Consider the following 26,196-nt stretch of genomic DNA (forward strand, 5'->3'; position numbering starts at 1 on the left):
CAAAGGTAGAGCAGTCCTTGGCAACCATGAAACAAGTCTTTTAAGTTAAATGACATATTTGGAGTGTTGTTGGGTGTTTTAAATGTGAAATTTTAAAAAAATTTAGACGGGAGAAGAATTCTGAAAAAAATCAGCATTTCTTTAAAAAGTTAAGTAAAATATTTTCTTTTTTTTAAAAAAAATAGCAGTGAACATGAATGACTGGTTTTCTCCCAGTACAATCACAGCAAAGTATTTTTGGAGGCAAATTTACGTATATCTGACAGTCAGCTGGGGATCCTTGGCTGGCAGCTCCCGCGGGCTGTTCCCTCGCTGCAGGTCTGCGCCTACATATGCTGGAGGGTGGTACGCAGAGGTGTGACCCTACACCAAATCGCCGCCCTGGCACGGCCCCACGCCTGCGCCGCGGCTCCGCTCTGAGCACTCTGCCTGTATGACTACGCCATTATCATCAGACTTGTTTGTAAAACGTCTAGCCGACACTGAACGTGAGGGTCAGATTTTCAAAGCACGTAGTGCTGGTAATTGGAGCCAGATTTCTGGAGGAGCTCTGCTCCCATTTAAACACCTATAGAGAGGGACTGGATTGTCTCTCCCAGCTGTTCCCGCTGCGGGAAAAGAGAGCTGCTACAGGTTGACTCCGGCCCTAGATAAATAATAATGAATGAAAGTCATTATAAAGGATGAATTTGCAAATATTTAAAGTTTCAAAGCATGAATTTTGTTAATTAAATATTGCTAATAATGCAGCATTGGTCTGACCTGAAGGTTAATGTAAAATCGCCGTCTTTGGTGAGAATCTCTCTCTTCACAAATTCCCTGGGGTAAATGAAACTTTTTCAGATTTCATCTGGCTGTGAAAGCTGAACTGATTGAATCGAAACCTTTCTATGGGGTTCATTCATCCCTTCTGTATACCTCCAGATAAACCCATTGCCATCAAGCAATAATATAGCCTGCACAGATTATGGATTCAGAAGTTTATCTTTCCTAATATCTTTGTTTAATTCTTTTTTTTTTTCTTGTTTTGAGCTGGGCAGTATTGTGAAAGGCAGCTATGATGATTTACAGGGAACGCATGTTAGGATGTTAGAAAACCCACTGACTTGTGTGCAAAAAAGAAATAAAAGCAGCAGTCTTTCATTATGTAATGTAATTGAGTTTAAATACTACCAAAATAATTCTGTGGTTCTTGTTTAATTTGTCTGATTTTTCACTGTCTTCTCTTTTTCCTTCCCCAGACCTTTTCATATGCGGAAGAGACAGGTACCATACTGACACGTGCTCTAAGGAAACTTTAGATACAATATTAGAAAACTCCATTTAATTGATTATAGGTGTCACTGGGTTCAGAAATGTTTATATGATTTTGTAGCTGTTACAAAAATTTTTGTTTGTAAGTCTAGGAATGTAATTTCACTTTAGAGCATCAAAGGGGCAAAATTAAAAATTACGAAAAAGATTGTAAAGGTGGGAGTAGAGCTGTGGTTTTAGAGAAGGGTTTGGAAGAGAAAATCACTGCTGTGCCATGGTCATCTTAGATCGTTTTCGTGGGACTAGATTTTTAAAATGCTAGTAAGATGCCTATCAGAATCTTTTCAAAACCTGACCAGAGACTTAGTGCTTCAATTTCTCACCTTTAATCCCGTATCTCAGAGGGCTGATGTGATGATAAACACATTAAAAGCTGGGAAATGATTAGATAGTTCAGTACTGAGAGAGATGTGTTTGGTGCCACAAGTCACAAGATAACTCACAGCACAGACATCAGAAACATGGTGTTAGTGCTACAGCATTTACTCTGAGATATCCCTATTCAGCCTAAGAAGGCTGAGGATTTCTAACCGTGAATGTGAGCTCCTAGCTTACTTCTCCAGGCTGTCAAGTGTTTACCATGGGATGCGTATCATGTCTAGTGCTAGTTCTAAGTGTTCTCCCCTCTACCCGTTGAAACCTCTGGCACGTGGTTGCAGATTGAAGGATGAAAATCAAATCTCAAATTCACAAAAGAAATAAGAAAAGAAGCAGATAGTCAAATCTCTGCTTAAAATGTGGGGGATAAATCCTGGCTCCATCTCTAGCATCTCTACACTGTTTGAAAAAGTTAGACTGTCTTGAACCCCTTGATCTCTGTATGAGGAAGGTTGTTGGCTGTTGGGCTAACACAACTGCACAGCTTTTGAGGCCAACCTGATTCTTCTGGGCAGTGCCTGCACTTGCAGTCTCCTCTCCCTGGGACTTCTTGTGCATCAACGGGCAGAAATGACCTCTCTCAACCATTAGGACTTTAAAGTCAGTGAATTTCTTCATCTCTCTCTAAACCCCTTGAAGATATGCCAGATAAAAAGCAGCTTTTGATAGCCTGCAGCTGCATAGCCCTTATCACTCTCCTCTGAACATCAGTCAGATTTTCTGCACTGCTTTGGTCTGGCAAGGCTGGGATCTGGATATAGTATTTTAGGTCACACCACAAGCTTGATATCACGGGTCTGCAGAGGAATCGAAGACCACACTGTCTAATTGCAACCTTGTCCAACCACTAAATAGTATTCCATGGAGCAAAATCCTATCTTTAGTCCTTCCCAAAAAACACTGGGCCTTTGCCAGCAGGGGAAAATACTGGGAACATAAACATAAGTGAAGAACAAAAATGGCAGGACTGAGAGGAGATATTTTCCAATAGACAGCCTGTAATTTGCCATGGATGTGGTAAGTTAGCCAAAATAATTGAATTCTATGTGTTTCCAAAAGGTTTCTGTTAATTTTGTTGGCGCACTTGAGTTGGGTGGTTGGTAATATGATATGAAATCTTTTATCTTGGGTTTGCTGCTCTGAGAACCACCCCAATCATCGTTGATCATAAGCATCACCCAATCATAAACATCACAGTCATTCCCCTCGGGTGGCTCTTTTGGTGGTATACATGAAATACATGAAGTTTTCTCATTCCCCAAGACCAAGTGGAGGAGCATGCTCCCCACATTCAAGAACGCCATTACTGACTGGTAATCTCATTGGACCTCAACTTACCCAGCTTGTCTCTGAGTCTTATTCAAAATGGATGGCAGCCAACTCATGTGTTCCAAGGGTCTGAATGGCAGGCTTTCTGCTGAGTGGACAAACAGCTTCCCAACTGCTTCTTAAGGGAAAATAGGAAATAAAGACATCACAGGTGTCTGAAAACATTTCATAAGTGGAAAAAAGAAAAATAAGGCTGGAAGAGAGCTTTAGAAGGAATTTCATCCTTTCCCTCCTCCAAGGCAAGATCGGTTACACCTGATCAACTTATTACAGATATTTGTCTAGTCTCTTTTTAAAGATCTCCTGTGATGGGCACTGCATTACTTGACAAAACTCAGCCATTGGCCTTTTTCCTAATGCCTAACTGAAATCTGTCTTCTTGCAGTGCCAGTCCTTGTCTTCTTGTCCCCAGGGAGACACGAAGAATAGTTTACTGCATTACTTGAGCAGTGTTTTTTCAGCATGAGGTGAACTCATTGGTGGGAAATGATTTGCCACACTTTGCCTGTCTGTATAACGTGTTCCTAGACAACAGACATGGTTGTGCTACTGCTATGAGCAAATGTAATCAATATGGGAGCTCATTTATGTAAACTACATTAAATACTCCGCTGGATACTGAAAGTCACAGAGGTGCACACTCTTTGACACACTTCACTTTTCCCTACAATCCTTCTCCAGTTTATCCTCTTGGTTTCACAGGTGATTTTGTCTATCCCACAAAGGCTTACAAACTTGCTGCCTCAGTGGTCAGTGACCACAGCTGTTAATCACCCTTTCCTCTCAAATTGTTTCCCTGTTGAATATAATTAAGACAAAATGGAGGAAGACAGAACCCGGTCCCAGCCCCTGCTTAGTTTGGAGTGTTCTGTGCAATCTCTCAAAGACCTGAAGATGTACTTGTGTGTCCACCAGTGTGTCATTTGCTTTTTCCAAGGTCTCACAGAGGTTGCCATGTCCCATAATAACCTAACATCCCTTTAAAGAGTAGTCAATGGATAAACTGATCCTCTTCCAAATCCTCATTCCTCCTAGAGGAAACCTAAAGTTCATGAAACATATCTCTGGTGGGTGGGATATGCTGATGCCAAAGGGGTGCCAGGAATCAAAAATCAAACTCAGGTGCCCTGCAAGGCACACTCACCTATGGTTTGGGCAGAGTGTGCAATGCTGGGAATTGCTTCAAGAAAGCAAAGAAGAGTGTGGGTAGAGGTTGTAGGCTGCCCACAGGGAGTGCAGAGAGATGTGAGACTGAAGATTGGAGACAGAGATGGGGACCAATTAAAGGTGAGATCAACAGAGAAAGGAGAACACAGAAAGAAAAAGGTCTATTTAAAGCAAAATACTCCCTCTCCTCCCTAGGAATTCCTCTTTTTCTCCATCTGCTGCTGGTCTCTGTTTTGTACCCCTGCACAGCCAAGGGCCGGGTCCCCCTTAGGGTTTGGGTGCTTTACTGCCCTTTCCAATTACTGTGCCATGTCTCCTTCTCGACCCAGCTTGGCTATGGATCTTGATCTGAGAACGTCACAGGTGTTTAAATGAAAACTAAAAACCACCTTGAGGCTGGAAAAGCCCAGACATGTCTTGCTGCTTTCCAGCATTGCCATGGAGTACTGCCTGCCGCTCACCTCAAGTGACTTTCTCTGTGATGGGCAAAAGGAGAACCAAGGCCAATCTCACAGCCTGGTTCATCCCTTAGAGATGTTCTGTGCTTTTTTCTTGCCTGTATTGGTTTGACCAACTACAGTTCCCTGCATATGTACGGCACTGTCTGTAGGAGTAGACTATTGTTCTCTGGGCTGAGACTTGCTGGCTATTTAAATAAAACAACTCGTTATCTGTGACTTCCTACTCTGTAAGCTACTGGTAATTTTGAATTGCTGTCAGAACATACTGTCCTCACAATCACTTACCTCCTGCTGAGACATCTTTTCCTGTGTTTACTCATGTCCTTTAAGTAATACTTAGAGCCAAGCATCCATGCTGTGAGAGAAGTACATATTTTAATGGTTAGCGTCTGTAAAGCTGGGAGCACACAGCAGAAAGGAGAGGGATCATTAAACTACAGTGATATGCCTACAAATCCTGATTTGAATCTACAAGGGCATTAAAGAAAGTAGTTTTGATAAGGACAGTCTCAAATAGAGTATTTTTCCTTTCTTCTGTTTAGAGGAAGGGCTTCAGAGCCAAACTTGGTGAACAGGACTATATCTGTGCAGCATTGTCTGGGTATGCAATGAGGCCTTGAAATGTCTGAAAAGACCCTGATGTGACATACCCACAGATTTAACCATAGATTTGGATATTCAGGGGTGATAGAGTCCTGGGGTAGATTCTGGTATTGGTGGAGCCATTACTTGCATTCCTGCGACACCAAAGATCTCCCTCCCCACCACCTATCACATTTTACTATCTTGATGAAGAAAGACCACCTTAATTTCTTTCTGACATGCTCCAGAAGCATCAACCTGTTTAGCATACCACAAAAATCTTCTGTCCCGTTAATGATCTGTCTGCAAATAGACACAGGGTAATAAGCTGTAAAACCCCTGCACCATTAGAGCACATGTATGGGGACTTCTGCCACACATTTCGCCTGAGCTCCATCTCTTTTATTACTCACAGAAATACCTGAAAGTAGCAGCCACTGCCCTTGGAAATTCTCTGCATGGGAGAACTGGAGCGGGTGGTTTTGCACAGAGATTGGATCGATGCAAACACACTTTGATCCTCACGTGAATACAAACGGAAAAGTGGCCAAACACACTGGTTTTATTTCTCCCTTTTTAGAAAGGTGCGGGAGAAAGCAGCAAAAAAACTTGTTCTTTCAGTGTTGGAAACAAACTCTTCACACTGTACTGTGTATTGCAGTCACAGAGCCTCACAGGGCAGTTTGTTGCTTCCCTTGCCTTAAAACTATAAGTGCATATGAAATTATACTTCAAAGCCAGCAGTAACGTAATGTTCGATAAAACTCATGCCAAAGATGGAGCTTAATATGACATGGATCATACATTAAATAGCAATGTGGGGAGAGTAAGTGGCTTTTCTTTTTTTAAATGACACTATATAAAATTAAAGCTGAAACATAATTTATTCCTTTACAGGAAAAGTAAGGAACTGCTGACTGTAGAATGACAAAACTAAATTGCGTTGGCCCGTGACTGCATCAAGGGCTGTTACAGAGTTTTTGTTAATGATGGGCTATGACTGGAACCATATGACACTTGCTACTGTTTTAACAGTTTATAGAGGCAAACGCACACTTCAGCGTGATATCTGATAACCATCATGCTGTAATTCCAAATGGGACTTGCTTTTGTCATTGCACTTTGCTCCTTTCCAGGGGACTATTTTTTTTTCACTTCACAATTTCAGCAACTCCATTCTGATCTTGGCTCTCCATCAGCCATGCTGAGGGCTCCAGGCTCGAGGAGTTGTGAAGTAATTCTATATCCTCCGAGGTTTCAGAGAGGAAATAGTCACAGATTTATTGGGCTTTAACGGAGTTTGGGGGAGAAACCAGATGAAGGCATCCTGCATCCTGGCTTGGATTCAAAAGAAAGTCAATATGTGTTGTTACACATTAAAGATGTCACTTAGAAAAGTTATTTTGGAATAAAAGCAGGATGCAGACTTGGAAAAAATTAATAACAAAGTACACTCTTACGTGTAAAATTCAACATATCTAAGGATGGAGAGCTTTCAATGTCTTCTGATCACATGCACTTTTATTATGAAACTGCTATTTCTGTTTAATAGTTGTCTATTTATTGAATTGTTCAGGCCAACATTATTTCTAACCTCAAGAAAAGAAGAGATGATCTTTAAATCAATGAGCATTTCAGCAGGAGGTAGTTGTATTCCTGTATTGTATTTCAATGAAAAGAAGTTGACTTGCCCTGTAATCTGGGGCGAACGCAGTGCTGCCTATCACCATGGCTGAAGCTGCCATGACCGAGCATGACCTCCCCAGTGTGCAAGTATCTAGCGTGAGGTCAGCCACCACAGAAGCCAGCAATCCAGCATGCTCGGGGGAAGAGTAATTCCCTCTCATCTGGCTTATGCATTGGTGGCCTGTGTTTCTTGTGGTTCATCTGGTTTACATTCGTTTTCCAGGTGCCCTCACTGAACTCATTGATGTCTGTTTAGGAAGAGTATAAGAAGGTTTCAAGAGATATCTCAAAGGCAACTCTTCAGATCTTCCATTGTGTCATTGCTCACTGTGATGACCTTCATTGTTTCTCTTTTCTTTCATGGGTCAATAATAAATTGAGCTATACTGTTTGATCTGTGTTGTCCCCTGAAGGAGAGGAAAACATGTAGGTAGAGCACTAACCTTCTATAACTCTTCTATAAAGAGCACTAGCCACGTTTCTTTGGCATGTTTTACCCGCCTTCACAGCTCCTGCTTGCCCAGAGCTATCTCTTAGTTCCTAATAGGCAGTTTGCTGAATTCGTCAAGGATTCAAATGAGAAGTGGAGAAACTCAGTACAAATATTTTGGAAAGCTGTGGAAGGTTATTCCTAGTTTATCCACAATAAGCAACATCACAAACTTTTGGTTTTGAGCAGAAGGAGGAGGAGTAAATAGGAGAAAGGATGGAATATTTTGGGGTCAAGAGCACAACTGCAGAAAAGGAGAAGAGACACAACATGTCAAACCACTCTTTGCCTCTTGGTGATAGAGACCAGCCATATCATAAACACTGACAGGAGAAGCTACACAAGGAGGGTGTAATTGCTCTGATAACAGAAGAAATATCTACTAGACAGTATCTCATTCAAAATTTGCAATTAACAGGGTGATCTGTTCTTGCTGTGGAGGAGGTGGTCCTAGTTGACTCAAGGCTCTGGGATCTTCTCTGTCTGCAATATTTATTGGCTTTTTCATACAGGAACCAGAGCCCCGTGGAAGGCAGTGGTGAATCCACATATAAGTAAAGTTGATTATATTTTCAGCAGTGCCTCACAGCTGTAGTTACTGCCCATGAAATGAGAAGACTGAAACTCTTTGCTTCTAAACAGCAACCAAAATCCCGGAGAAACAGATGCAGATTAATTTTCTGGAGGACTGAGCAGACAGCTAATTTCTAAAATACTGTTGCGCTCTGATAGGTTCCCAGGTAAAGATGACTTCTTCATATGGAGATCTGGTCCTAGGCCTTTTCTCAGATTGAGGTAAATGGAACTACAAGTCTGGAAAACTATGGCAAAGTGTGTGATAACACAGTGCAGGAGCCCAGCTGACATTGTCAGATGGCAAGATTTTCATCTGTTCTCATAAGTGTGTCTACCAGTATAGTCACTCTCTAGTGAGCAAAAATGAGATGCTCTTTAAAGAAATAAATCTGAAATTTAATCACAGAAATAACTTGTGCTACTTCTTGATTAAGCTTAATTGCACCTGAATTTAGGTGTAGACTAGATGGTGAGTTGCCCTTGGCTGCTCTTACAGAACAAAAAAGCCTTTCCTAGGACAAGATATGTTTTGCTAGAAAGCAGCAGATTAAGTTAAATGACCTGAACTGAAGAGGATCCTACTTTTCTCCATGGGCCATAAAATGAGCTATGGGAGACTATCTATACTGGTGTTAAATCAGAGATATTTGTCTGAACCTGGGCCTCTGAGACATATCAGAAACATTTACAACGTTGAAGGTTCATAGGTTTCTATTAAACTACGAAAACCTCAGAACTGGGTATAATAAATTATGAAGTTAGCTTAGAAGAAATAACTTATTTAAACTGAAAAGTTTGTCTTACTCTGCAAACGTGAGAGTTAGGGTTATACTTAAAAACTTGATCTCATTACCCATTTCCAAGAGCTGTGGCTCTGAGTCCTCTTGTACTCTGAAATACTGTGAGTCATGATTATGTCCTCAGAGGCAGCTACGTTTCACTGGACTTGTCCAAGCCCATCTGAAGTAATGGAGCTGCAAAAACGTCAGCAAGAACTGAATCTGGACATCATGAGGTTGCACATAACGAAGAGTGTTTGGCCTCCTTCACTGGCGGTGATGAGGCAAAAGAGGGAAAGCATGCAGCAGAGAGTTGGCAGGGCTGCCAGGAGAGGGCAAAAACTGTAAACGTAAAGCATTTGCTACAAAATGCAGGGAAAGACTGTGAACAAGTTGTTCCAGGATAGGTGTCCTGATAGTTGCGGTTTGGAGGAAAGCTGGGGTTTACATTAGCAGATCTTCCCTGCGTGCATCTCAGCAGGCTTTTCTTTACTCAGAAAAATGTGTGAAGACTGATCTGCAGCATCCTGATACTCTTGTCCAGATGTGGAAACGTCTCTCTATGCTTTCAAAAACATCCAGTTATGCCTACAAAAAATGTGGCAGTGCTTACAGCTGAGCAGTTTCCTGCAGTGCCTTCCAAGATCATCTCATGGTTTCCTATCCATCTATACCCCTGTTGGTTCTTGCCCTGCTTGTATTATACAATTTCTAGTGGTGGGGATGTTCTTTTGGTAACGTTTGCAGAGTGCTGTGCACTTGAGGGCTCTCAAGGGGTCGCTGCAACAGTAATATTATGTTTTGTTAATCTGGGACAACCTGCTGTATTCCATGGTGCAATCTGATGAGCTTGGAGAGTGAGTGAAAGTCATTCTGCAGAAAATGCATCTTTTTCCTGTTCTGGAATCCTGCAAGCCCCAGCATGACATTTCTACACCGTTTGGATATTTGTATGCTGAAGCTCTGCCTATAGCAGTAAAGAAAATGACCCTGGGAACATCCCTGGAACTGGAACCAGCTGCCTTCTGGGAATGGCTCCTGGAGTGCACTACCTCCCCAGCTTTTCTGGGACATTGTTTTAGTTGGCACAGGCTGAAAGTTTGCAAAGGATCTTTTCATCAACTTTACGAGTTGGTGATTGTGCTTCATTTAAACTACTTGTATGGGCACAGTCCCCTGACAGAGCGAAGGATCCTGTCCGGGAGATGGTTTGAATAGAAGGCATGGAAGTCTTCTTGCCACCATTTCTGCACTTGTACCCATAGAGAGTTTGGTCATGCTGGGCACATTAGGCATCTTGAGTGGTGAGGACTGTGTTCATCTGTCAGTGAACTCAATTGCTTTCAGGTACCTCGTTGACAGAACAACCAGAATTGCCTGCTCGTAATTAATGTGTCATGTAAACCTTGCATGACTTCATTGCTTTTCCAATGTGTGTGACTGACCTTCCAAATAACAGTGGTATGAAGTCAATACCATGTGGTATGAACCGATTTACCAGCTACCTCTTGACATGATCATCGCTTTATCTGTTATAATTGTTGGCTCTCATAGACTATACAGTCCTGAATTTGTTTGTTTGCCTATTTTGGCAAGTAACTGCTTTTGCATAACTTTTGGAAATTTAAGGAAATTTCTGATTAGATTAGTACAGAGCCATTTTTATAAATATTTGTTCACATGAAAACTTTTTAAAAGTTTCTTTTTCTCTTTAAACAAACTGTCTGCTTACAAGCCAGTAATTCAAAATCCAACTTAGTTTCTAGAGATTCAGGACTACTGGATATCTCTTGAGCTCTGTTCCCTAAGGATTTGTGGTTATGGCTGAACTCTTCAGTGCTGAATTAATCCTTGGCACATGAGGGAAATATAACATTGGATGCAATTATCTTATTATGCCCACGGAGAGTTTTGTGGGTGAATTGACTGTATTCAGTAACAAAAGCAAGAAGAAGAAAGTGTATTTCCATGTTTCCAACTACGAGGAAGAATTTTGGAGGAGAATAATGATTCAGGTCACTGACAGCTTATGGGAAGAGATTTGGAATGAGTTGATATTCTGAAGCTGATCTTTGTGACTGAGCACACTTTGTATCCCCTTTTTGTTTGTTCTGGGCAGTTGTCAGGGACCGATAGCCATTTGCTTGGAAGATATCTGCAAAAAAGTCTTCTGGGACGTGCAGTCACAAGATTATTTCTAGACATCATTTCCCAGAGAACATCGCTGCAGCTGACACTGACTGAGGTCTCATGATACACGGGGAAACTAAAAGAGCAGGAATCTAAACACCAGTCCATGCATTATGAGATATTGATGCCCTGATTCAGCTGATAAATCCATTTTGCTAGGCAATGCTTTGAGTAACTGCCCAAGCTCAGATGTCTAATTTCTTATTTGAAGAAGAAAGACACTTTGACAGACAGTATCTCCAGAAGACTTTAAATTTGGGGGAACTATGCCTTTGAGCATTTTGAATTGTTTTCTACTTAACATTTTCTTTCAAGATGGTCTAAGACTTCAGAAGTGTCAATCTAGTTAAGAGCTAAACAGAATTATTTTTTTTTTTAACTGGCATCAAACTTTTCTTTCTCATCCGGGTCAGGATTGGAGCTGGAAGGTATTTTTCTTCTGATTTATATTTTTTAGCCTAAAAAATGTGTCTGGATCAAGCAAAGTGATTTATATCTTATATACTGGCAGGAAAACCCAAAAATAACTTTTGAGTCTACCTGACACAAAATTTTCCATTCAGGTCCTTTAATTTGGTCAGCAAACTTAGACTACCCCATAATTAATGGTTTTCTACTGAGAGCTACACAAAAGTGGCTTCAACTCGTGTCCTATCTGGCTATGTCGGTGAAAAAGGCCGTGCTCCAATCTCCATGTTTTCTTGCATGCTTCCCTGCTTTCTGTTGCATTCCACTACGTACCTGTCACCGGCCTCATGACTTAGCTGAAAAAATAAATATTTCTCAAAAAAATCTGTCAGCGCTGCTAAAAGAGCAGCTTGTCACAGCACCACTGTGCTGAGGTGCCAAGCTGAAACTGTCCTTTGGAAAAATTAGTTTCCCATGGAAAATAAGCATCAGCTTCCCATAAAATATACAGACTTGTGACAAAACACTTCTTGGTTCAGACTTGTTTAGCCTGAAGTTATGGCAGTGTGTAACTTTTACAGAGAAACCTCCGACGATTGTTCTTTGTTGTGTATATCAAGGTTGATTTTAGTTTGATTATTTACAGGGCAGGCATTTTTCATTTATGCTTAGGTAGCTGAGGTTGCCAATTCAGATACTGCAGTTATTCCAAAAAATGGTGAAAAATGCACAGCCCAGACTCAACAATCCTTTCCCATACAATATTCAACCAGCATCTAATAGAAACAGCTGTTTCTCACAGCTGGATCAGTCTCATTTGGGTTTCATGAGGAAAACTCCTGGTCTTCCATTGCCACAGCACAAGAGTGTTGCTGAGACTGGTGACCTGGAGAACGTTCCCAGGAACCTACAACACAGGTCATGATTTCCCAGGAGCTCCCTCTACCTCCAAATCACTAGTTCTTGTGGCAGTTGCCACAGCCCATTGGCAGGGCTTTCAAGAAACACAGGAAGCAAAAAGCAACAGAAATGCAACAAAAGCAAAAAAAAAAAAAAAAAAAAAAGCAAGCAAATACCACACCGAGGACAGTGCAAAATGCTACCTCAGCCTTCATATATCATAGCAACTCTAACATAGTCCTGGCGATGAGCTGCTCTCCGCATAAATGCTGGGCATGGCTTGGCAAGTTGTGGCGCAGGAGTGCATTTCATGTGCTCCAGCAGCCAAGGAAAGTTCAGTCCTCAGGAATGGACTGGAACTACTCCAGAGTGAAACCTCCTCAAACACAGAGAAGTGTGGGTGACGAGTCCTTGGCACCAAATGGTCAAACTTACCCCTTGTTGGGGCAAGGCAATTGCTAACGCAAGCCTTAAAAGACATGGACACTACTGCCAGCTGTTATCGTTGGGTGGCCTGGGACAGGTCACATCTTCCTGCTTTGTCTCAGCTTCTCTGCACTGTGTGTAATGGTGCTAACAGTCTTCTTTAAAGTAGCTTGTGATCTTCTGATAATAGTAACAAATATTACAATGATGCCATCATTTCGATATAAGAATCATCACGCCTACTTAGTCTGGAGGTTGAAAATATTTTGTCTTTTTTCTTTTCCTTTCTTCTATTATTTTTCTTGTTACTGCCATCTGGCTATAGCAGGTAGAAAAGCCAAAAAGCTGCTTTATTTGAAACACCACTCTACTTTTAAAAGAGGAAGAAAACATAACAAATGAGAATCCAGCTACAATATTCCACATCTTGCTAAAGTATAGTTTAAATAAAAATATTTGCAGCCAGCAAATGAAATACTCAAATCCTGAGCACTGACAATAACTGTTAACTTACATTCAAAGGTTTTTAATAGTGCTTACTGACAGTTTCAGGTCTCTTTCTATATGAAAACGACAGATTGCTGAAGCTTTTCATGGGAACGTACATGTTCCTATAAAGATGGAATTTTGAGTCAGAGGTAAAAGGGTGAGACTTTCATCTATCCTAGAACAGCGTGAGAGACATACCCCTCACACAGCAGCCTAGCGATTAAGCGTCTATGTGAGATGCTGCAACCTTCATCCAAGTCTGCTTTGTCTAATTTAGACCAGAGTCTTGATCTCAACCTCCCATCCTATGTTAAGTGCTCTCTTTCTGGGCTTTGGAAGCAGTTTTCTCTTGCCCAGTGAACATTTGGTCATTTATATGACAAGGAGACTAACTTGTCCGTTGTAGACTCCCAGTGACCACGTAGTCAGGGAGATGTCAGGAAACGTGGGATTAGTTTATATACCTTTGGTCAAATCAAGCAGAGTTTTGTGCTGGAATCCTGCATCCCATAACAGCACTCTTACACCAGACTAAGGCTTATTCTGCAGATAAAGTGTTGCTTGAAACTGTTCTGAACGGTCTCTTGTTCGTCCTGATGTGGAACATCTTCTATTAAATGTCAAAATCTTGCTGGGATATGAAAAACTCCCTTGGTCAATGACTCTCTGTCTGAACATACACGCAAGTTTGTCTTTAAATACCAGGTTGTTCTTGGCACCACATTGGTATAGGCAGAGAAGACACTATAGCTTGTGAAAGATGCATTCACATGTGATTTAGAGTGTTCTCCATCAAATCTGCCCAGCACAATCCACATAGCATGAACCTTCCTTCAGAAACTGAGTCCTGGCTCTCATGCTCACACGCTGTGCAAAAACACAGAGTGCACACTGAACAGTTTGCTTTTTTCCTACAGTCCTAAAAAGCCTGTTGTAAAACATGGTGGAGGTAGTTACAGCAAGTGACAAAACAGATTAAAATAAAGTACAAGCCGAGATTTTAACATTGAAACAAACACGTGCTAAGCCAAAACAAATATTACCTGACATCTGATTTCTCATGGTAGCTATCTGGTGCTGTATGCCTGTGGCTGATGGATGAAATATCTGGGAGCTGGAAATAAGAAAAGCAGCTTGCTTTACACCATTTGAGGGTGTCTTCGAAATTAATAGGTTGCACACTCCAACCTGGAAAAATGGGAGATGGGGAAATGGCTTCAGTCAGAGAAGACAGAGTTGGTTGGAGAATGCACCCAATGGCCAAGTCTGTGTCTGCAGACAGGGATTTGTGTTTGGCTCTGGCAGAGGAGTCTGATGAGAAGGTGTGAATACCTGGGCTGTGTCTTGCAGAAGAGATAAGTTCCCTTTTGCTCCACAGCTTGGAGGATCACTGACACCAGCAAAGGCCAGGGTGGCGAGAAGACCTTCCAGGTCCTGTGTGCTAATGACAAGTGGCAGTGCAGGGAGAGAGGTGACCGAGAGTCAAGCCCTCTCCCCGTGGGACAGGCAGCCCACTTCTTTCATCTTCTTCCATCCTTCTCTGGTGCATCAGGACAAAGAGGGAGGAGAAGCATTACTGCACTGGGACCAGCTGGAAACTCCTTTAGGAGACTGCATGGACCTATGCCTATGTCATTTCCAGGTACTAGATTTTTTAAAACAAAAACAAAACCAGCTTCATAGACTGAAGTTAATGCTCCCTGGTGAGATCTAAAGGCTTCCCTCTAAATTCTGGGAAAGTTCACTCTGAGATCCAAGCATGGTGACTCAGATTCACCTCTAGCAGTAAGATGAACTGTACTGCAATACTCCCCAACATATATGCTCAACACTACTGCACAAATAAATCATCTTGATCCACTTCTAATTGAATGTGTGTTTTCACGTTTTTGAAACGATTCTGGTTTCATTCCATACATTTTTTGCTTTATGAACTCAGGCCAGTTGTGTATATTAAATTTCATACTAGAAACAGTGGGTTGAACTTTCCTTTGGGCTCACAAAGTAAACCCCAGTATTGAGAGTGGGAGGAAATGGGTTTATTACTTACCAGCCCAGGAAGGCTCTAGGTTGCTGTGATGGGAAACAGAAAATTGCTTATCGGTGGCCAAAGGTTTATTGCAGAGATGGTGTCTTTCTCTCTATGTTTGTGGATATGGTGATACAAAGAAGGGAGGAAAGCCAAAGGCTAAGTAGCAGAATGGTCATTGAGAGAGCCTAGACTCTAGCCTTGCTTCATCATCCATTTCCCATAGGACAAGTCCTCAACCTCTCATTACTGCAATGCTCTAGTGATAAGCAAGAGCAGCTATTCTGGAGACCCGTGAAGTGGCTTGAGGTACCCTCATGGGAAATAGTTGAAAAATGCCACACTCGTTGCTGTCGTGCTGTAAGCAGTGTATCTGTGGCACTAATTTTTTCCAACTGGAGGAACAAACTGAAATGCGATAACACAGTTATACATCAAAATAGTAATGGATCTTTCTGTCCATGAAAACCCAAAGTGCTACACAGATGATAAAGGAGAAATCCTGTGTCCTGTGAAGTGTGTGGCAGTTTGCCAGAATCACTTCTTTCTTTACAAAAGCAATGAAGAAAGTGTTTTTTATTATTTCATTTTTTAAAAGCAGCCTGAGGATTTTGGAACAGACAGAATCATGCCAAAATCACGAGGCTCTACTGAAAGAGATCCTATGGCCCAAATCCCGCTTTGGAGTGTGTGTGTATATATATACATATACACATATACACTCACACACGTTCTGGTACGATAATACTGGTAATACGAATAACCATAATACAAAATGATGCCAATTCCCATTAGCTGTTACAGATACCATTCTTCCATCCCATGTGCAAGCATACAATTTGACAGCCCTTTACCACACAATTCCCCCTTGCAAAAGCAAGAACTAAAACCTCAGAAAAAAACAGAAACAGCCATGTACAGGCAGTATAACTGTGTGGTTGCATCTGTCAAAGCCTTTTCCAAGGTTCCTCGCTACTATCAGGTTTTTTTTTCATTGTTTATTTCCTTTAAATTAATTCCTTTGAGCAACATCACAGAAAATATTATAATATTGAAATATTTGGGCCTGTAGACTCAGAAAGAGGAAGAAAGCTGTGTCAAACTGGTAGAAAACTGCTCCAAACTACCCATCGATCACATGTGATCCTCAGCCATCCCTTACTCTCCCCACACATGCACTGAAGTCGGAGTTTATCTGTCCTCAAGGGCAGCCAGTTTTCAAAGCATTTTTTTCTCTTTTTGTGCTTCCTAGAATTGGCATTCATGCTTAGGGTGTTTTGCTAAGTTTCTCTGAAGTGCTTTAGCAGTGTCACACAGGTTGTAGGACATCTCCAGAAGAAAAAAAAAGGATTAACTGTGCTGAGAACAGAGCATGAACAGGGACTACAGGAGTGGTAACGATTTTTTAAAAATACATAACATTGCCTCCACTCTAAAGTCAAAGAGACTGAAAAGGAGCAAGTAAAAAATGGGGAATTGTGAGCATTTATATTCTTGTGGGTGTTATATATTTTATGTCCGTGGGATTTACTCTCCTAAACTCTCTATGCCCTTTAGAAAAGTGTTCTTTATTTTCCTACCTCAGCTTTTACAGGTTAGAAATTACAGCCTTTCTCTTGAGCGTGGTACCAGTTACTGTAGACTGTCGAAATGAATTAACCTGCTTTTGGAGGCTCGGATCCATGTGTAGCTGTCGGGGTCTCTCTAGTCAAGTAGCCCATTCCCAGCAAGAGCTATGTCAGTGGTTCCAGGTGAGCTGCTTTCCTTGGAGATGGCTGCTGTCCACTTGCACTGCTGCTCTGAGGACAAACACAATCGTCTCAATATCACACGTGTCAAGCACTGGATTACTGAAATGGTGGGTGGGATTCACCAGACTCCTGGGTGGGATTTGGGGCACAGATTCAAGCTCTAAAATTGTCAAAGCCTGGACCAGAGACACAAGTCACAGGTGCATGGTGCCAGGTCAGATGCTATTGCTGTCTCATGAGACTGCCTTTGGAGCACGGGTCTCCATGGTCTGTGCTATATCTGACAGCCCTGGGCAGATGTCTGATACTCCATGGTGTCTGAAAGGTCACTAAACGCCTGTGCTTTTGCAACTGAATCATGTTGTAGATCTTCATTAATTATAATGGGAGATTAGAAAGAGCTTCTGTGAAGATTTCTATATATGAGGACATTTTTTTTTTCTTAATTTTCAAGCTGGATCCCTCTCCTAATGGAAAAGATCTACCTGTACAACTTATTGTAAAGCAAAATTTTCTCCCATCAAGGAGGAAGGCAGATAAGGAAAATTGTGGAGATGGTGGTCCCTGTGTCCTGAGCAGCTGAAATCCCACAGCTGATAAACTGTTCACAAAGGGTAGAAGGATTAATTAAACTACAGATCTGTTCCTTTTGGCAGGCCTACCTTGACTTGAGGAACTGGCAGTGCTCTGCACTCATTGTTGACTTTTATACTGGGTGATTAGACGTGTTTGTTTGGGAGTGTTCTCAGGCCCTACCACCAATTGACACAGGACAGCCCAAGTCTTCCCTCTCCTGGTCTTCAGGACAGGGAAGCCACCTGCAAGCTGCCTCTGGGGCTGGCACGCTTGGGTTCTCCAGTGGAGATGCATCTGCTGTGTCCCGTAGGAACAAGCCTGGCCTGGCTGGACCCACTGGTTCAAGCCTGCCCCATGCCCACATGTAATGAGTTTATGAGTGATGCAATCACTGCGTTGGGAGCCTACCACTCTGAGTCACAGCATTAAAGCCGTGCTCTGAGGGCAACAAGTTCAATAGGAGCATGTCACCTCCTCTATGGAGCAATAGCAGCAGGACATGCCATGAATTGCCAAGTGAACTAAACACTCTCATACAGCACTCCTCTTAAGACAAGGGAATCTTATCTTGTCAAAACACCAAATAAATCCTTGGAAGTTTGCTTCTTCATCTATAATGGTCAGATATCAGCAGTTCAGCTAGGGTGAGAAACTTGATCCAAATTTTTTTGTGAATTTGTCCACCTTTCATCCCTGCTCTGCTTGGCTGGAGAAACATTTCACAGTATCTCCTCTAGCCTGCTGATACCTAGGGAGCAAAAGAACAGCGTGGTTCAGAAAAGTAATCATGAAATGGACCTTTTCCTCCAAAAATCATATCATGTATTTGGGGTAAAGGATCAGTTCTTGATTTTCTTGAACTCTTACTGACTCAGTTTGGATCTGCGATAACAACCAAATGGGAATGACAGAGGATAATAACTTGCAGCAAGAGGAGAGAGAGTGGATGGGTGGCTATGGATGGGACCAGAAAGGTACTCCTTGTACTGATTCTGCTGCTGGAGAGTTCAGCAAATGCTCTTCACCTCCGAGGAATTTAGCAGGCGCCTGGGCTCACCCCAGAGCTGGATCCAGCTCCACTGCTGTGCAAGGACCATTGAGCTATCTCAGCACTGTGTGCCTTGCTCCATGAACAGGACTCTTGACAACTAGCAGAAACACAGGGACCTCTGATATCCCTTCCTTTGCAATTAAATGATTTTTTTTTTTTAGTGTGTTATCTGCTACCTGAGACGTTTCTCATTCATTTGTTTGCCTTTAAGTGGCTGTCTCCCCCACTGTGTCTGCTCTGCCTGACATATCCCTAATCTTTTTTCCGAGGAGTGGAACTTCCTGGCTTGCTTTAAAAACTAGATATGTGTCTATATGCATAAATCTCTAAGTCTCAATAGTCTGACTGCTTGTTTATCTCTAGGATTGCCATTTTCATTTAGCTTGGCACAAGAAAAGCAGAACAGAGTTACTAAAGCAGACAAGCTTTAGTCCTCAAATCTTACAATAGCATTTAGTTTCTGATCAACTGAAGAAAAACCTGGAAGTCTTTTAGCCTATCTTGTTATCAAATACACACCTTTCTGGCCCCAGTTGTGTCTCTGGAAATTGTTCCCATCCTCAGCTGATCATTTCTCTCTCGCTGCACATTTACCAATCCCTGGCTTCTTCCAGCAAATTAGAGCATGCAAATATGGCCCATGTCACTTCAACAAGATCAGCTGTGTTAGCTGAGCCCAATTATTGAACAGGCTGGACCAGGTGCCTTGGCTAATTTTCCTGGAGGTGATCAACAAAGCTTTCACATGAACTGCTTTGCGGAGGGGGCTGGGAGGTCACCCCTGGCAGTGGGCTGGTAGAAGCTGCCATGAGAGAGGATGTTTTCTAGTAGCATGGCTCAGTCTGGTGTGCTTGCCAATAAAAAAACAAACAAAAAAACACCTACTTCTGGGAGAGTATTGATCTCTGGTATTTTCTACTCAGTAGAGGAAGACCTCATGCGGACATAGTTGGAAATTACTATTTATTGGAAAGTGTCTTTCTTTCCATTGATTATAGGGGCTCTGTTAGACATAATATCAAGATTTTGATGGCTAAAGCTGGGAAAGATGTCTCCCATTCTCTCTGTCACCATCTGAACTGTTATTATGAGACCTCAGATATGTAAGGCAGCACACCTGTGAGCAGCATGAAAGCAGGCTGGTGTAGCCCCCAGTATGAATCCTCTGTATAATTGCTATGGACATGAAAGGAATATGTGAGTGGAATAGCTTTTTCTTGCATAAACCCACTTACTCTCAGCTATATAATAGTGGTTATTGTTTCACCCATCTCCTTAACAGCATACTGGGTGATCAGCAGATGAGCTGAAGAGAGACGGAAGGAGAGACATGGAAGGGGCTGCTACTACTTTCTATATGGGTGCAAGGGGATGAGCTTGTGACCCCCTCCCACGATGGCCAGTACAGCTGAGCCAGTACAACTGGAGAGTTCATCCAGGTTATTTTTCCCCAGATCGAGAACCAGAAAAGAAAAAAACTGAGCAAAACCAAAAACCCAACAACAGCAACAAAAAAAAAAAAAACAGAAAAAAAAAAAAGTGGAGTCTGCTTCCTGATGTCCCAGCTCTTCCCCATGCAATTCAGCTTACACTCCTCCTCCCTCCTGGTCCACAGAACTCTCAGGCTTGGGCTGTGCGTGGGCACAAACTAGTATGCTATTCAAACAAATGAATGTACAACTTGAGATGCCTGTGGCCTTGCTGTGTCCTGGTTAGATATATTAATAGGTCACAAATTAAACCTGAGTGTCTGCTTGCTAACGTTTTGAAAATAAAAGCCTATGTGCCAAGCATTGTCAATAAGGTCACTCGCACAAGGGGACTATTTAGTGTCAGAGTCAGCAAAGTCAGATCAGTGGTCTGGGGAGAAGAAACAGCTACTTGAACTTCATAGGTTAAGAAAATCCCCAGCTAAAGTGGATCATGATTAGTAAGTTTCCAGTCACATCCAAAGAAACATCAACATTGATGTTTTGCAATCAGGATGGTGAGTAATTTTACCTACCCACATTTTTCTAGGCTTCGGTTTTACAAGGTGTTCCTGGATTGAAGCTTTATTGTTTCTTCTCAGACTCGGTTTGCAGATTTCAAGTACTGAGCAGAATTTCTCTCTTCCACTCATTTCTTTTTATATCTAATCTGCACTTAAAGAGGAGTCTCAAAGTCTCCCTTGTTTTTTAAGCAGCAAGACATTGCTGACAACTGGGAACTGTAAACATGATCTTTTGGGCTCAGCTGACCCCTCTTTAAAGGACTGAACTGAACTGTGACTTCATATTAAAAGTGTGCAAAAATCTACCAATGATTCAGTCATTTTCTAATCTCAAGCTTTCATGTGTGATGATATAATAAAAGGCAGTCTGAGGGACAGCCATAGCAATGCTTGTACTTCTCTGTCATGTTTCATGGTTTTACTGAAATTAATTAATTACGGCTTCCAGAGATGCAGATGACCGATATTATGACAGGCATAATCAAAAGCCTCACTGAGGATTGGCCAGAAAAATCACCAAGAACAAACAGAACAGTGGGAAATAATATAAACCAGGCAGAGTCCAGACCTTGGATTTATCTGGGATACCTACTACATAGGGTTTTTTTTGTTCTTATTCTTTTATTTATTATTTATCTACATATATCTGTATGATTCTTCATAGAACAAATCAACATTGTGTACACAGATCTAGAGGCTAGACACACTAAATTGCTGATTTCTTTTTTGTTGGATTTACACAAACAATTGAGTTGAAGACGAAAGTGTTTATTCACACCAGTGAGCCAGTCTCAGTTTCCTGATAGACTCATCAAAGGGCAGTAATTACTTTCCCTGAGACCTTTCAATTTGCTCCGTTCTTACAGCTGGAGGAGGAAATTGCTTTCCCATCCTGGGAAAATCTAGAAGATTTTGATTGCTTCCTCCCTATTCAGAGGGATCTTTGGGGTATATCATATTACCAGCTTCCAGTGCCTACCAAAACAATTTTGAGCTGGGAGCACAGAGTGCCTTCCAGAATTTGGCCCCGTCCTTCAGCCGGGATCTGTCACAACAGACTTGGACTGAGTGCAGACATGACATTCCTCAAAACAGTGAAGAAAAAGCTGGTGAAGTACTGTGGACCTAGGTTTGTTTTTTTTTTTTCTGCCCATCTCTGAGATGGGAAAAGCCTTTCATCTGCTCCAAGACAGAGAGTAAGCAGAAAGTGAGGAGAGCAGTGGTTTCTCATGCAACCCCCAACTTGGGAAAGCAGGTGGAGTGGAGAGGAAAAGCCACCTTTCGATTGTGTTTTAATGAACAAGTTGTTTATTCTTCCATGTCCTTTGATGAATGGGTGTTTTCCTTCAAAAGCTGACGTTTGTCTTTCATTACGCCCAGCATATGCTCTACTAGGCAGGACCGTTTTTCTACTCTAGATAAATAAACATGAAAATTAATTTATCTCGCAGAAGCATGTTCCCTTTCAAGTCTGGCACAAGCCTGCCCTCTCTCCCGATAAATCTCTGGGTAAATGTGAACTCCCCGGTAAGCCCTCCCCCTGACATCAAATGAAGACATTTTTGCAAACTCTGACCACTGCGTAGCTCAGGAAAGCTGATGCTGACTCCAGGCATTTAAAAGCAGTGTTTAACTACAACTCCTAGCTGAATTTGAGAGCTCTTTGTCATGAAAAAGAAACTTTTCCAAACCAGAAAGCATCCAAACCCTTTTCCCAGCTAGTGGTGGATAACATTTTAACCCACACATTGTGGAGATGATGTGAAAGAACGCTGCCTGCGGGCTCTTGCATGGCATCTACTCTTTGATGGAGGTTGGGTGGTATGTTGTGATGCCAGTTAAAGCCTCTCCTTTGAGAAACAGCCTGTTCATTTGGTGGACAGGCCTTGGATAGAGTTAGATGAATCATTAAGTGACGTTCAGTTTCCTTCCAGACTTAGTCCTATCTGTTGTTTGTACGCTATTGGTTCACAGCTTGAACCTGCACATAGTTTCTTTGGTTTTAAACATGGCAAAACACGTCCAGAAATTACAATCTCTGAACCTCCCTGTCATTGTTTGCCTTAAACCCACTGAAATGTACACTGAAACCAAAGCACACTGGAGCTCTCTGAAGTTACTTACCTTCAGCACACAAGAGATGTGTCTCTTGAACCGGTTCAGACAAAGACAGAAAGCTGGATGATAGTCTTTCACGTTTCTGGACAATTAATCACTCAACCAAGTCAATGAAACTTTCGCAATCTGTCCGTATTTTCATAAATACCACAAACAGTTTAATCAAATAATGACTTTGATTCATGAAAGTACTTAAGCATACGCTTGACTCCAACTGCATGTTGATGTCTCCTTGAAGTCAATGACACTGAGGCGTATGTGTGATTATGTGCATGTTTAAGTGTCTTTGAGTGCTTAACCGATATCTTGAATAGGGCCAGTATTAGTCATTTGGTAACACCTGTCCTATTATAGGAGCGTATTAATAAATCAACCCGGTCAAGCTGTCTCTGAGCTCATCTATGAAACATGTTGTGATGGCAACCACTGAGCAGTGCAGCTCCTCAAGCAGACTGTGCTTATTACAGGCACGTCCCTGATGTGCGGAAGGCGGAGGGCAGTCCTGGGCTTTCTGAGAAGTTTGACTTTGCAACAGGATGTCCAAACTGGAGATTATTTAATCTGGTACCCTCATTTAAGATTTTGGATTCTGAGGTACATAAGAGAAATCACTTCAACATAAATGGGGATTGTGCTCCCTGGAGCTTTGGTTATAACTCTTTTGCAAGCCCCAGCTGAGTTTCAACCCCTCTTGATTAACAAATACCATTACTGAAAACAACTAATCATTGGTGTGACGGCTTGGCCTGACCCATGCCTCAACCTTACCCTGTGGTGTCCACTCCCTCAAATTGGCACAACTCACACATCAGTACCAGCTGTACTGCTCACAATTTATTTGTACAGCAAGGGAGAAAGAAAATCACTCCACTTGGCTGAGGAGAAGGTTGACTCCGTCCTTCCCCCTTGGAGAAGAACGGGATTGGCTGGCTTGCTGATGATTTCTTTCCCAGTAACAGTTTTATTGAGTATATGAAAGTGTTAAGCTATGTCTCAGCCTGCATTTTGCTCTTAGCTGGATTACCATACAAAGAATGTTAGAATGAGGCTCCGAGGTCTGCCAGGTCAGCTTGGTAAATGATAGCACCTCTTGAAGCTATAATGGATGAGAGGATCCTTGATAAGATTTGACACTTGTACTATATATGCTGTCACAGCAGACATTTTGCTTTTTTCTTGATGTTTTCAAGGCCATAAATACTGGTCTCTAATGTTAAGTATGCGAACCTCACATTAATCACACTGCCAGGGAGAGCAAAGAGCTTTGCTCATAAACTGAAATGGAGCACAGTCAATCTATCAATGTTCTGTAATGAGGACTATTATAACAAAGTATTTAGGTTGATTTACTGATGGGCTACACATCTCTGCTAATGATCACACATCAGTAAAAGAGCAAAGGGACCGTCTGGATCACCAGGAGGTTGAGATTTATTGAATAATGTGCAGATCTTTCCGTACATCTACTGTAAAGTTCTTAAACTCATTCTGCATCAGTTCACTGTCTCAAGATCAGTCTGCTCACTGGGGCATCATTGCTATCAGAGTGCTATGCCCAGTTTACGTGTCTGAGTAGCCCTGCCCCTCAATTTCAGTATTTTCAAATATTGCCTTCAGTTTCAGAGACAGGGCAAGAGAAGGCAAATGTACTTTGCTGATCATAGAGCTACCTCAAAATAAAGTAAGAAATTATAAAAAAATTTAAATGAACCAGCCCGAACAATACTTTTATTTATTCTTTATACTGCGTGATTTGTGTCTAGCATACTCCTACAGACATCTGATCCCTGTCAAGTGTTGATGTTAAATAGATACAAAGCACATTTGCAATCCCTACGTTGGGAATTTTAAATCTGAATATCATCAGGTATTTCATCAGAGTAACAGTCATGGGCTAAGGAGGTGGGAATAATCTTACTTTTTGTTAGACGTCTACATTAGAAATACCTATGCCTAAAAAGCCACTTAGTCATCCTTGGCTTGATTTATGGTGCATGAACACCTCTGGAGCATCTTAAAAAAATGTCCACATGACAGCAGGTGAACCATGCACAGTAAGGTATACCACATCTTAAAATCACATTGGTTTTCCTTCTCATGAAAGATTTCTGCCATAGTCACTATCCCTGTCCAAGAAACACCAGACAGTACACTGCCAAGTCTAGGAACTGGACTTTGAGAGGACCTGTCTTGGAGGAACAGTCCTAGATGTGCATGGTGGCAAGATAGTGACAAGTGAAGAACCAGGTCTTCTAAACCCCAAACCAGTTTGATTTGAGGTGCTTTGCAACTGGGTCAATCTTCAGAGCACCCACATAAGACTGGCAATGAAAGTTCCTGCTTTGAGCTCTGCTTTATCTAGAAGAAACTTCAGCATAATAATATAAGTATACTTGCTTTAGGATGTTTCTTCTGGTGGGTGTCAAAATAAAGACATTAGTTTTATGCACAAGCTCCTCACCTTTCCCATATGGGACCACCTGTGAGCACAAGTATGAATACAGACAGTTTCTAGTATGGAAATCATGGCTGTGTTTGGAGGCATTTTGGTTGCTGCAGATGAGTTCAGTCTTGATGGAGGATCAGTAAGTCTGATTTTCAGAAACCAGCTGATGAAACTTGGAGTTGATTGAGGGTATCATGTTGGTAGAGTAGTCTTTAAAACAGAAAAACCCAACATAAATACCTTACTCCATTTGCACAGGTAAGCTGCTGAAAGAGCATGACCTGTCAGGAAAACAAAGAACTGAGTTCTCCAAAACCCATATGCAACTGCAGACCATCGGGCTCCTCCTGCCTGTGGGTTCTCTCCTACCACTGGATGCAGAGCAATCACCCCAGCTGCACACTCATTGAGCCTGTGTGATGCAAGGCAGGCCAAATTCAGTAGAAGTAAACGGGACAAGACAGTAGTTTCTTCTAAAAGGTCATCAGTAACACAAACATACTTCTTAAAAGACCTCCTTAGTCCCAGTTTGGCTCCAGTTCCATGGGAGAGGTGATCGTGTACACCCTCTCCTGTTCTGTGCTCTGGTCTGTGCTGAACATATTGTACCACTGCTCTCTTGTAATGAAAGGCAGTTGCCTGCTCCAAACTGGCCAAGGGATTGGCAAAGATGCCGGATCAGAAAATAGAAATGGCCATGAAGCATCTGGGACAAGAAGTGCTAGTGTACATGGGTAAGAAAAAGTATGTGTTTCTCTCGCTTGGCACATTCATAGGTACCAACCATGGATGAGGACCCAGAGAGGAGAAAATGCTAACAGGGCATCAGGCTGGAGGCCCTGGTTAGAGTAAAAATATGTGGAAGGCATTGCTTGCTGCATCTTACATCTTAAAAATAGTGCAAAGCTATATTTCTTTAGCAGATTGAGAGATACCTAGATTGAACAAAGGAATAATAGAGAATATAAATCAAAAAGAAACATTCAGCCAAAAACTAATGTATCATTAACATTTAATGAAGTGCTTTGCCTTTCCTTTTTCAGGATGTAGTAAGGAT

The sequence above is a fragment of the Tauraco erythrolophus genome, chromosome 5, assembly GCF_009769465.1.
Source record: "Tauraco erythrolophus isolate bTauEry1 chromosome 5, bTauEry1.pri, whole genome shotgun sequence".
Lineage (NCBI taxonomy): Eukaryota > Metazoa > Chordata > Aves > Musophagiformes > Musophagidae > Tauraco > Tauraco erythrolophus.